The following is a 14038-nucleotide window of genomic DNA, read 5'->3' on the forward strand; positions in this document are numbered from 1 at the left end:
CGCGGTTTTTATTTGCATGTCCAACTCTTTCAGGGCTGTAGTCCTTCTCAGATTTACTGTATTTATTTGCTATGTATAGTCTTACTTTTATTGCACATTGCATGTGCCTTATTTGCTGCTCAGTCAGCCATTTCATATTAATTTTCTGATTGCTCAGCTTGTAAATAAACTAGATTTAAAGTTACTTGACTGGTTTGAAAGGCAACCTTCCCATTCTCTGTTAAACAGATGTAATATCAAGGTAAGTCATCTTAGTAATTACATTTATTGCTTATGTTCTGAGCTCTAGGTGTTGGCCCCTAAGGCAAATTACATTCAAAATCTAATTTGACTCTTCCAACCAGACTCAGAACATAACAATATAAATAAATAAATATACATATATATATACATATATATATATATATATATATATATATATATATAGAGAGAGAGAGAGAGAGAGAGAGAGAGAGAGAGAGAGAGAGAGAGATGGTATAAAATCGCACTGAAATTCTACTGAGATCTACTGATTCTCAACATTCAATTTTTTCATGTTTCGAGACTTAGATTTTCCATTTTAAGCAAATACAAATTCCACATATTATACGATAAATGACGATAAATAACGGCACACATACTATTCGAGACAGAGAGAGGGGCATGCCGATCGACAAACACCTAAACATGCATTAACTCTTCACCAACAGACAACGTTCTTTGGATATATTATAAAAGAGAAAAGGAGTGTCATTTTTTACACACAGTCAAATGGAATCTTCTTTTAATACTACGTTCATCTTGAAGAGGAAAATTTCATTTGCGACGAAAAAAATGAACATATAAAAAAGCGTGTCCAAAGATTCTTTGTTGAAAGAGAAAGGAAAACGAAAGCACGGGTGAAAATAAAGAGAAAAACCCGTGGGAAGGACAAGAGAAACGGTGGAAAATACCAAGCGAAATAATCCACAGGCACGGAGGGGAGCTCCGAATGAAAGCATAAAAGGGATATAAAAGAAAGCCCAGATTAGTTCAATTGATGAAAAGTACAAGAGCCCAATAAGAAATATCGAATTTCTTTTAACGACTGAACCGTAAAAGGGGGACACTTGTTCCGTTAAACCTACACTATCTAGCTCCTACAACTCCTTTCATACCTATGAACACACTTCATCCTTTCCATACAGTAAACTTTATATACACACACACACACAAAAGTTTTAAGCATTCAAACAGCACACTTCAACAGGACGTAACACTATCAATTCTAAAAACACTATCATCTACTCCCGAACTTCATAGCCCCCAAATATTGCATTCCTCACTCCAAAAATTAATTCGATCCACTCCAAAGCACTTCTCACGCTCTAAATTATAAACCTCTTGATTTTAAAGAACACGTCTTTCATTCCAGATGATAAACGTCACCCCTTCGGTATAATGTACTTCAACCATTAAAATTAACACACGTCATACACACAGGACAACACTTCCTCCTTTCCAGAGAAATCCCTCTTCATCCACTCTAAAGAACACACTCCATCGACTCTACCCATCACATACACCACATGATATACCCTTAAATAACGCAATTTATCTGTTACAAAAAAAAAAATAATTCTATGAACTAAAACTGTTGATTTCAACTTTCATACAAATTCGCATCAAGCTGAAAAAAAAATACGCCAATCCAGAATATAGCTCAGACAACTAAATTGCTTGTTACGAACCTCTTTTGGTTATCTCTGATAATTACATACGTCATTATTTCACGACACTCGCCTAGGAATGATTTTTTATGTTTTTCATCATGAAAAAAATCATGAAATAACATTAGTCTAACCGTGAGTAACCGTAATATCCCTGCAAAAGTGGGTGCAGTTTTGAATATTAAGAGTATGGCTACACGTTGTCAAAATATGTATTAAAATGTATTTTTAAAAACAATTACTACAAAATAACAATAATCATTACAAACCACAAAAGTAATGAATAAGAGATAGTGACCTGCTCCATTTAGAAATTCGGAATTAACAAACGTTACCAATTAACGCCTGGGTCTCTGAAATGCAAAGCTCCAACTAATAAAAAAAAAAACAAGGAATCAAAGAATTAAAAGTTTAAACGGGAGACAAACGGTCACGGCAACTATGAAAGTTCGCGAGTATTGTAAGAAAGGCAATATAAAATTATGTAAACGCAAAACTACCCAGTATACAAACGGCCACGTGGACAATGACGGCAATTCGAAAGCATTTCAGAGATCAGCAGGTATGAATAGAAGCCAATCTGCCAACTGGAAGCTCCCACGTAACGCAAGCCTCAAGCGCCTTCCCCCAGCCCACCCATACATGTTATTCAAAGTTTTCATGAAGGAGAGAGGGGGAGGTTATATCAACACTATAACAGCAACAAATACACAATTCTCTTTTCTGTGCAACTCCCAATAGTCCATAGGAAATTTAAAGTGGAGATGGATACTGTGTTGGCGGCGAGGGTCTAGAGGTCCACACCAGAACAATTCCCATAAACACTATACTATAGTTGCGGGGCCCCTTAAAGAAAGACATCATTCTGGCACAGTGCCGCCTTAATCTAAAGCAATCAACCAACTATCCATTTAAGATTAGATGCCCAGGTTTAACTAGATAAGAGGTAAAAAGTATAAACGCAGCAATATGCCACAGAAATCTACGACGACTGATGATTCGGTAAAGTTTGCAATCCATTAAACAAAACTGTCTTCTCATAGGGAAATTATTTTCCAAAAAAAGTGAATTTTATGACGAAGCAAGTATCTATTTTGGTAATTCCCAAGGACATTAAATTTCTGTGTTCACTTAAAAAATGTCTCCAAAATATTCAGGAAAAGGATTCTTATAACGCTATAAAGCATCTAAATTCATGAAAATAATCAGATTTATTATGTATACTGTCTAGTGATCTGTTTGATATTCGCAATCAATGCATACAAGCCTGATTCAAAGATACACACTAATTTCTCTTCGCCCAAACTCCCGCGATTCTCCACAAGCGAAACTGAACTCGGATACCTTCGAGTCCACCGAGTTTCCAACCGCTTATTTTTAATCATTTTTTCATGAAGGCGAGTCAATTATCGCATTACGGGTCAATCCCACACGAACTATTTTCTTTCAGCTTTATTATTAAATAAATCTTCGTTCAAGTACGTACCTTCTGTTTCAGATGTAAAAGATAAAAAGCGACATTACACATAAAATAATCCGTGAATATTTTCGATACGGAATGCCGTCGGACGTATGTCTTATTTTGAGCCCTGCAACTTACAATACTCCCATAATTTCAGAAAAACTGCAGTTCTCAAAGTATCAGTTGTTCTTACGGGAAAAATAATAAGTAAATCCGAATCAGCGAATTAGAGATATTTCTTTCTGTGCTTAACACAAAACGCCATTATTATACTAAACATCGTTTATTGTCTTCATTGCAAGTCTGCAAATATATCTAATACGAATAAAATACTGCCGGTTGGAATTTACTGGTCTCGCTTTAACTAATTTAACATTTCGACTTCAAAATAACTGTTCTGAAAGAGCATACATCTATCTATCTATCTATCTATCTATCTATCTATCTATCTATCTATCTATCTATCTATATATATATATATATATATATATATATATATATATATATATATATATATATATATATATAGTTGTATTCTCCTCAATCACGAAGATAAAATATCACGATGTACTCCACAATGAAAATGAAAGGAGAAACCAGAGAAAAAGAAATAGAGTTCTTAATTTGTCCCAACAGTTTCACGCCCTCCATCAGGCCTTTCCGGGAACTATCGACTAATCAGTTTAGAAAAACATACTCGGACATATGTTTACATTGACTTCAAGACTTACATATAACAAACAACCACAAATAGTTAACAATTACTTACAACTGTTACAGGATAATATAAAATTTAAATTGTCTAGTACATAGTTCGTCCAATAGAAAAGGTTAACCAGTCTGTAAAGGGCTAAACAGGTAATTAAGTGAATACCTAAGTCAATATATTGCATAATTTGTACACGGTTTCATGATATGTAGAAATACCAGGTCTGTCTTGAATAAGCCCTATACTGCCATTGAAGTTATTGTTTCACTATATTGAATACACATGCCGTTTTCTGTTAGATTTCTTTCTATAAAATTATTGTTTCCCAGGCAGGATTCTTGTGAGACAGAGTCCTGTTCAGAACAATAATTTTATAGAAAAATCTAATAAGCAACATGTGTGTGTAGTGAAAACAATAACTTCAATGAGATATAACCCCATTCAGGGCAACTATTACATGTCATGAAAAACCAGTACAAGCTATGTATATTGACTTAGGTATATTCAGCAATTACCTGTTTTCATTAAACTATGTATATATGTTAATATATATGGCATGATATATATGTATATATATATATTTGATATTTTATATTCTGTAATATAATATGTATATATTTATATTTATATTTATGGTTATATTGTTTTATATAAGTCTTCTTGTATATATTTATATATGTAAATATATGTATATATATATATTTTATATATAACTATATATATATATACATATAATGTATGTGTATATATAAATACATATGATGGATATAAATTTATTTATAAATTAGAAGATATATATATTTCTCGTTCATTCATTGTTCATTGAGAAGTATGATATATATATATATGCTATATATATATATATATATATATATATATATATATATATATATATATATATATATGTTTATATAAGTATATATGTTGCTACAGAATGTCGGGGATACTTACTTGATTCTGGAAGAAAGCAGTTGAAAGCAGAGAGCTCTTATATTTGTACATCTGGCTCTCAATATTGGACAATTTAAGCGGGCAAACAGGGAAAATCTGGCTTAGGGCCTTCTTCATGTGAGGGAAAAATTACATAAACTCAAGGGTTCTCTTAACTAATTATATTTACATAACAAACACAGATCAGAAAAAGGACGAATTACTGGGCAGGTAATAATAAGGGCTTGCTAAATTAATTAATCCTACACAGAATAAATATTCTTCGCCAATGATGTCTTCATAACAGGAAACATCGCAGTGGGGGCAGAGTGGTTCCACAGTCAAGGCCTATCTGCAACATATATGCAAGACGGTTACTTGTGAGAATAATAGGACGCTCAAAGGGAACCAAGGTAAAAGCACAGATGGTGTCAATAACTCAGTTCAACACTAAATGCACCATTACGTTAACACTGAATGCTCTAAAACAAATTACTGAAGGTGATCGCACAATGGAAAATAAATGAAAAATCAGACAGAGAAATAACAGGAATCGTGACTGATTAAGAGACCTTATTCCAGTACATTACCTTCGTCAAGCTGACGGTGTCCTCGTTCGATAGGGCGCTCGCGATGGGGAAGGAAAATTAAGATCCCACTACAAAGGTATACTGGTTCAAACCTCGGGGTTGAACACATGGAAAGTTCGAGGGTCAGGCAAGGTTAAGGACATCTGTCCCCGGTGGTGTTCAGTGCGTTTCTCTCTCTCTCAATTTTTGTTGCATCGTCTATATATAACCTTCACAGATTACGCATCGAATCCAACATAGGTGGTGCAAAGACCAATCTTTGCCACGTTTTCTATGTAGGCTGCATGGCATCAGTTAACCATCGTGGAGGGTTTAGGGCAAGGCGGGACACCAACTTTCTCTTTTTGGCTCCGCCCTTGCCTTGCTTGATGCCGAGAGGGTACGACGGCCACCTGGAAAACAAGGCCTTAGGTAGTCATTTGGACAGAGAGAAGGGTTAGGCTTAACCATTTTGGGGAATGAAGGAGAGAATTCATGAAGGGACGAGTGGAAACCCACAGTTCTAGTAATTAAAACAATTGAAATGAATTTTGTTTCTTTCTCTGCTCGTTATAGATGTAAAAATGGACACAGGTGGTTTGGAGAGAGTTCCATTCGTTTACCTCCCCAAACAAGTTAGCATTCACACCCTAGATCCAGGTGAGAATGATTACCAACAGAAACTCACTTAAATACTTTACTTTACTTCTCTCTCATTTCCTTTGGTGCCTTATAATTGAACTTAAACTTCTGCGTAAGTAGCAATTAATTTCAAGAGGGCAAACAACTTGCTCCGTGCCATTCAGGCACTACTAACACAAGGTCGCGAGTCTGAGACTCAAGATTTATTACAGAGATTTACAAAGAGAATAGGTGACAGATTCAGAGTAATCAATGATTGTAAATAAAAGATGATGATTAAATATGCCAAAATTACATTCCTTAGCCTATGGAAAATGGCTAGGTTCATTCTTTAGCCCAAGGAGGCCGGAAAGGTAGCTAGGGGGAGCGACTCCTCTGGCAAGATCATTAACCAGCATCTACGATAATGGCATTGTCCCAACTTGGCACTCATATAATAATAACTAATGGCAATAGCATATCATATTTTAAATGCATCATGCTGCAGCAGGCATGAAAGGGAAGTCATAGGACTTATACAGTTGGCATATCTGTCAATGGCACTCTGCACTGGCAGAGGTGATCAAAGTAAAATGGGGCCTTGGTAAGGCATAAAATAAATGTGAGTAATAATCAAAGTAAGGAAGGGAAATGCTCAGGAGAGCTCGGGGGCTCTCTTTAAGCTACTGGAATCATCCACGCCCATGGTATTTCCTCCACAGTCCTCTCTTACTTTGATGGTTTGTCTTGGTCGGGGAATCGGTGGAACTGAGCCCAGGGAGGATATTTGAGTGCAACCAGTGTCAGTTTCTTTGATGGCTGATGCAGGGGCCTTCTTTACCAGCTCTACCAGGATCCATCACAGTTCCTTGAGTTCATCGGCCAATTGAGACATGGCAGAATCCTTACTCACTGTTGTGTCTGCAGCGGACTGAGGCAGAGCGGAAGTTGTCGTGGGGGGTGTGAGAGGCTCGCAGGTAAGACTGACCGGCTCAGGCATGGGTTGCGAGGCCGCACCTTTGGGTGAGCTTCCGCTGTGGTCGGAAGGATCCATCTCTCTTACCGGCATTGGTAGCAGAGCCAAGCCGGGAGAAGAGAGAGGACCTGGACTGGGATCTCTGGAATGGAGATCAGAGGCGTGCTCTGGTGCTGGCACTAAGGCAGGGCCAGGCACTAATAATTGATTTGGTAATTGCTCGTCATTCGGGACAGGCAGAGCGTGGTACTGCTCAGTGCACCCAAGTGACACTGGCAGAGATTGTGAATCAAGAGTGGGATCTCCCGTAGGGAGATCTATTTGGGGCCCTGGCACTGGCACTGGGGCAAGGCCGGGCACTGGAATGGGATAGGGAATCGATCTTGGTGGAGGGGGCCACTGTACATTGCACTCAGGTGGCACTGGCAGAGGAATGAATGCAGGTGTTTGAGGCTTACTCGTGCTAATGAATGATTTGAGGGATTTGGACCCCTGGATTGCTGTAACTTAGCTGGGACTGGAAGTCCTGCCCCCAGGAGAGTCATAACCTCCAGGAATGTGTCTGCAACTGCAAGGATCATTGAATTTCAGATCTATGAGGTCTCGTGATCCTCAGCTTGACAGTAGGAGTACCACCTTAAAATGATTGATACCCTCAATTGTGACAAGTTTGTCATCTGTTAATGGTAGCTCACAAGGAACTTTGTCTTCCCTTATGAGGACATTTTATTACCAGAATCATCAAATGCCTTGACAGCCTGGCTGGTGGGGCACCTACCTCAGGAAGTGCCATATAAATGGGACCTGGGCTTGCAGGACCTAAAAGGTGTTGGGTGGTGACTGCCAAAGCAGGCGGGCATGCCTGACTTATTATTATTAGGGCATTTTGCCCATTGGGCAGAGTGCCCATAGACTTTGCAAGCAGGGTAATAAGTCCAGCTATAATCTTTACCTGGCACTGTCCCATATGAGGGAGCAGGCCCTTGACCCTTCGTCCACAACCCAGGTGTGGCTGGGGGTGTTGTCCTGTTTGAGGACGTAGAGGGGTCTTCTAGCTGATTCTCAGCCTTCAAGCGGCACTGTTCAGTGGGGTGCCCTGTTCTCTTACAATAGCCACACATGGGTTTCTTATGGGGGTGCCCATTCTTGTGAGGTTGCTGGGAGTTGGTTGAGGCAGGCGAGGAGGGATATAATTTTCATCCATGGGAACTAAGATGGGGATGATGCATATCCCATATGTCAGCCCAACAGCAGCACTCGACCACTGTCTTAGACGCTTTATCGCATAGATGAGTGGCGAGAGCTGGCGGGACATTAAATAATAAATACTCGAGCTGGAAGAGCTCAAGGACATCCTCCACACTAGTGGCTTTCAGAGATTATAGCCATCATTTTAGGGCCTGGGTCTTTTTGAAGATCCATTAGACCGGGTTTGGCCTGATTCCTTGGGCATATTTCTCCACCTTTTCCTCCAATGGTCAGGAGTTATTTCAAAGCCTATATAATCGCTTGGCGGACAAGGTCAAGATTTCCTTGATCCTCAGGGGGGAGAGCATTGAATGCAATGGCACCTGTCCCTTCAAGGTGCCATCCCAGGATCAGAGACACTTCTCCAGGCTCGGCTTTGTCCCATTTTCTTATGAGGGTGCCCACACTGCTGAGGGTTGAGTGAGGAGAGGGTGCTGGTGTGTTGCGCCTGTCGTGAGCTGCCACTGCAAGCTGATGAGCGCTTTCCTCCTCCCTCTCCTGCCTTTCTTTCTCCTTCTCCTGTCTTTTTGCCTCTTCTCATTTCTCCTGGGCTACTCTTTCTTTCTCCTTCTAATGTCTTTCTGCCTCTTCTCGTTTCTCCTGGGCTTTTCTTTCTTTCTTTCTCCTTCTCCTGTCTTTCTGCCTCTTCTCGTTTCTCCTGGGCTTTTCTTTCCTTCTCCTGTCTTTCTGTCTCTCTTTCCGCCTTGGCATCATCTACTCTCTCTAGGACCAAATCCCTCAGGGTTTGCCCTGATGATCCCATGTCCTTTCCAGTGAACATGTAGAACTTGAAGTTCTCATTTTGCTGGGCTCTGGACGTCGCAGACATGTTGAGATAATGCTTATATGGGTGTGACCCATAAGAAAATCAATATATCTGAAAAGACTCAGGGCTGTTCGAGTGAACAGGTTCAATATGTCTGACGAGACTCAATATTGTTCGAAATGAACAGATTCAGGGTGTCTGAATAGAATCAGTTGTCTGAATAAGACAAATTTCAGGGTGTCTGAAGAGACTCAGTTAAAAATTAATTTGTCTAAATAGGAAGAAGTTCAGGTGTCTAAAACACTCAATTTTTCAGAATGAATGAAAATTAGTATGTCTAAATAAGACTCAAATTTCAGAGCGTCTCAAAATATGTCTGAATAAGACAAATTTCAGGGTGTCTGAAAAGACAGTTAAAAATCAATATGTCTGAATAAGACAAATTTCAGAGTGTCTGAAACACTCAATTGTTCAGAATGAATGAAAATTAGTATGTCTGAATAAGACAAATTTCAGGGTGTCTGAAGAGACTTAGTGGTTCTTAATGAACGAAAATTTAGCCCTAGCTAACGTTAGCCTTTATGCATATTTTATTTTACGGAGAGACACTGCAGAATTTATAAAAAAAAAAAAAAAAAAGGCTTACGGGTTATACACTTATGGTGTGTAAAGAACTTCTCCTTGCGCTGTCTATAAATTTTAAATGTGACATAATGAAAACAGTACATTGATCCTATCGAATATTAAAATCTCCAACACACGAGGGTAAGAAAAAAATGTTTGATCTTATAACATGCATGGAGCAGTCCAGACTGCCAAGGTTATGTGTGGGGAAGGAAAGGAATTGTTATTCTAGTTATCAAAACAAACCTTAGCTCGCACATGTACTTCAATGTTTATTTCTGGTCTCATGACATTTGCCGACTAATGAATGAGTCAGGCGGGTGAGAAGTCGTCTTGACGGGTGTCTGGCTTTTTACAGGCCTACCCTTTTCCCAAGCTCAGAGGCTCCTGCAATAATGAATGAAGAAATTCTGCTGATACATTCGATCAATAAATAAATTTACAGGAACACTACGGGCTTGCTGAGGAATATCCTACTTAGTTAAAAAAATGCGGCGAGGTGCACAGACATATGGATAAAAATTAGCGAGCAAAAGAAAGGGATTTATATGTGAGTGCAGTGCGTGCAGTTTTTATAACAATGGAATCTCTAATGGAACTCACAAATCAAAGATGGCAGACGGTTAGGGATGGGCCTACATGGCCTGGAATTGAAGATTCCGTGTCCGATTACTATTCTCTCGTCTTGAGAGCGGAAATTTAGATTCTAAATACTTTAGCTTTCTATCAAGAGAGAGAGAGAGAGAGAGAGAGAGAGAGAGAGAGAGATGAATCCAGCAATGCAAAAATAGCTGGAGTCAAAGCCTTAATGGTCGCCTACTGTGTGCATATCTGGGAAATCAGGTCTTTCAAATTGTCTTTGTCATGTGGACGAAGGAATAGGGGCTGTATTCCTTTTTATTATCTCTTCGACTGAGTTGCTCCCTATTCTTAAAACATGCAGCTAACGTGCGATAGGACAAAAATCTCGTGGAATTGTTAATACGCTCTCTCTTCTCATGAACTAATTTGGCATGAACATGTCTATCAATTACCTAACACTGATTGCAGTCACTTTTCGCACCTAGCATACAAACCTAAACAAAATATTTTGACACATACTTACGCTGTGGAACTGGCTCTCCTCATGTGCTTAAAATGGAGGGGGTATGATATCAGGATCATCTCTAATTATGCAGACCAGCTAGCAGTTGCTATTCTGCTTATAATTGCAAAGCAGTTGCATCCTGGCAAGGTCGCCAGTTACTACAAATGTCTGAGGGATACCGTACTTACTTGATTCTGGGCGGCACCAGATGAATGCAGGGAGTTCCTTATATTTATTACACATCTGACTCAATATTAGGACAATTCAACAACAAACAAGGAAAATCTGTAGCTTAAGGCCTGCTTCATGTTATTTATAACAAACACAGATCAGAAGAATGACAATTACTGGGCAGGTAATAATAGGGCCTGCTAAATGAATGAATCCTACACGAATAAATATCCCTACGCCGATGATGTCTTCATAACAGGAAACATCAGGAGTAGAAGGGGACTGCACATCAATAGAGCAGAGTGGTTCCACATTCAAAGGCCTATCTTTTATGTGCAGATGGTTACTTGGAGAATAATAAGACACTCAAAGGGAACTGAGGGAAAAGCACAGTTGGTGTCAATAACTCATTTCGACACTAGATGCATCATTACGTTAACACTGAATGCTCCAACACTGAGTTGCTCCCTATTCTTAAAACATGCAGCTAACATGCGATAGGACAAAAATCTCGTGGAATTGTTAATACGTTCTCTTTTCTAATGAACTAATTTGGCATGAACACGGTCTATCAATTACCTAACACTGATTGCAGTCACTTTTCGCACCTAGCATAAACCTAAACAAAATATTTTGACACATACTTACACTGTGGAACTGGCTCTTCTCATGTGCTTAAAATAGAGGGGGTATGATATCAGGGTCATCTCTAATTATGCAGACCAGCTAGCAGTTGCTATTCTGCTTATAATTGCACAGCAATTGCATCCTGGCAAGGTCGCCAGTTGCTACAAATGTCTGAGGGATACCGTACTTACTTAATTCTGGGTGGCACCGGATGAATGCAGGGAGTTCCTTATATTTATTACACATCTGACTCAATATTAGGACAATTCAACAACAAACAAGGGAAAATCTGTGGCTTAAGGCCTTCTTCATGTTATTTACATAACAAACACAGATCAGAAGAATGACGAATTACTGGGCAGGTAATAATAAGGGCCTGCTAAATGAATGAATCCTACACAGAATAAATATCCTACGCCGATGATGTCCTCATAACAGGAAACATCGCAGTGGGGGTAGAAGGGGGACTGCACATCAATAAAGCAGAGTGGTTCCACATTCAAGGCCTATCTGCAACACATGTGCAAGATGGTTACTTGCGAGAATAATAAGACGCTCAAAGGGAACTGAGGGAAAAGCACAGATGGTGCCAATAACTCATTTCAACACTAAATGCATCATTACGTTAACACTGAATGCTCCAACACAAATTACTGAAGGTGATCACACAATGGACAATAAATGAAAAATCAGACAGAGAAATAACAGGAATCGTGGCTGACTAAGAGACCTTATTCCGGTACATCAACTTCGTCAAGCTGATGGTGTTCTCGTTCGATAGGGCTCTGGCGCTGGGGAGGAATTAAGATGCCTCTACAAAGGTATACTGGCTCGAACCTTGGGTCGAACTTGTGGAAAGTTCGAGGGTCAGGCAAGGTTAAGGACATCTGTCCCCGGTGGTGTTCAGCGCTTCTCTCTCTTGATTTTCATTGCATCGTCTATAAATAACCTTCGCAGATTACAGCATCGGGTCCAACGCAGGTGGCACAAATGTCAGTCTTTGCCACGTTTTCTATATAGGCTGCATGGTATCAGTTAACCCTCGTGGAGGGTTTAGGGCAAGGCGGGGCGCCAACTTTCTCATTTTTGCTCCGCCCTTGCTTTGCTTGACTCCGAGAAGGTACGACGGTCACCTGGAAAACCAGGCCTTAGGCAGTCATTTGGACAGAGAGAAGGGTTAGGCTTAAACATTTTGGGAATGAAGGAGAGTTCATGAAGGGGCAAGTGGAAACCCACAGTTCTAGGAATTAAAACAACTGAAATGAATTTTATTTCTTTCTCTGCTACAATACAGATGTAAAACAGACACAGGTGGTTTGGAGAGAGGTTCCATCCAATGCAATGTTTATATATGTATATATATATATGTATGTGCATATATATGAATGTGTATAATATATACATATATGTATATATACATGTATACATATATATATATAAATATATATACACTTATATATGTAAATATACATATATATAACTATATATACATAATTTATATTTATATATATAAATATATATATATATTATATATATATATATATATATATATATATATATATATATATACATGTATGTGTAATGAATATATTAATAGTGGCATAATGGTCTATATCATTTTTCCAAGTGAATAATATGAAGGATATGTTTATAACTCCATGACTGAATTACATAAGCTTTGTATATATATAAATATATATATATATATATATATATATATATATATATATATATATATATATATATACATGTGTGTGTGTAATGAATATATTAATAGTGGCATAATGGTCTATATCATTTTCCAAGTGGAATATGAAGGATGTTTATAACTCCATGACTGGGAATTATAAGCTTTGTATTACTAGGCTAAAAGAACTATAATGACGAAATATGGCATAAGGCGTTTTTCTGTAAAGGTAGTGAAAGCTAATAAAGTCCAGTACCTCTCGTGTTTTGACTACGCCAACACTATATATATATATATATATATATATATATATATATATATATATATATATATATATATATATATATATATATATAGATGGATAGATAGATATCGAGAGAGGAAGACGGACGAAAATCACACATCACAAGGCTGTTTTTTTATTGCCTTGCCTACGTTCGTAATTTTTGACAAAATTACATCTTCAGGGCTGCATAAAAATAGATAAAAACACTAATAAGTACAGTCCTAGAATAGGAAAGAAAATAACGATGAGTAAGCATAAAAAATAAATAAAACACAACTGACCTTTGCAAAGCATATATTGAGAACATATTTTAGCACAGACTAAGGGCCTGTCCACACTAGCGGGCATGCCCACCGGGCACTTGCAGCTCTTTATATTTTCTCTCGCTCCTGAAGCAGTGTTACCAGACAATCGCATCGTTCTGGCTCCATACTCAGCCGGTCAGTATAGTGGAACGGGTTATGGGAACACTGTTTGCCCGTCGGGCAGTGCCCGCCAGTGTGGACAGGGCTTTATCGGTCATACTGCCAATCCTCAAGACTTAACCATCTTGGAGTCATTACTTATAAAACAGCTGGTTCCACTTG

The sequence above is a fragment of the Macrobrachium rosenbergii genome, chromosome 51, assembly GCF_040412425.1.
Source record: "Macrobrachium rosenbergii isolate ZJJX-2024 chromosome 51, ASM4041242v1, whole genome shotgun sequence".
Lineage (NCBI taxonomy): Eukaryota > Metazoa > Arthropoda > Malacostraca > Decapoda > Palaemonidae > Macrobrachium > Macrobrachium rosenbergii.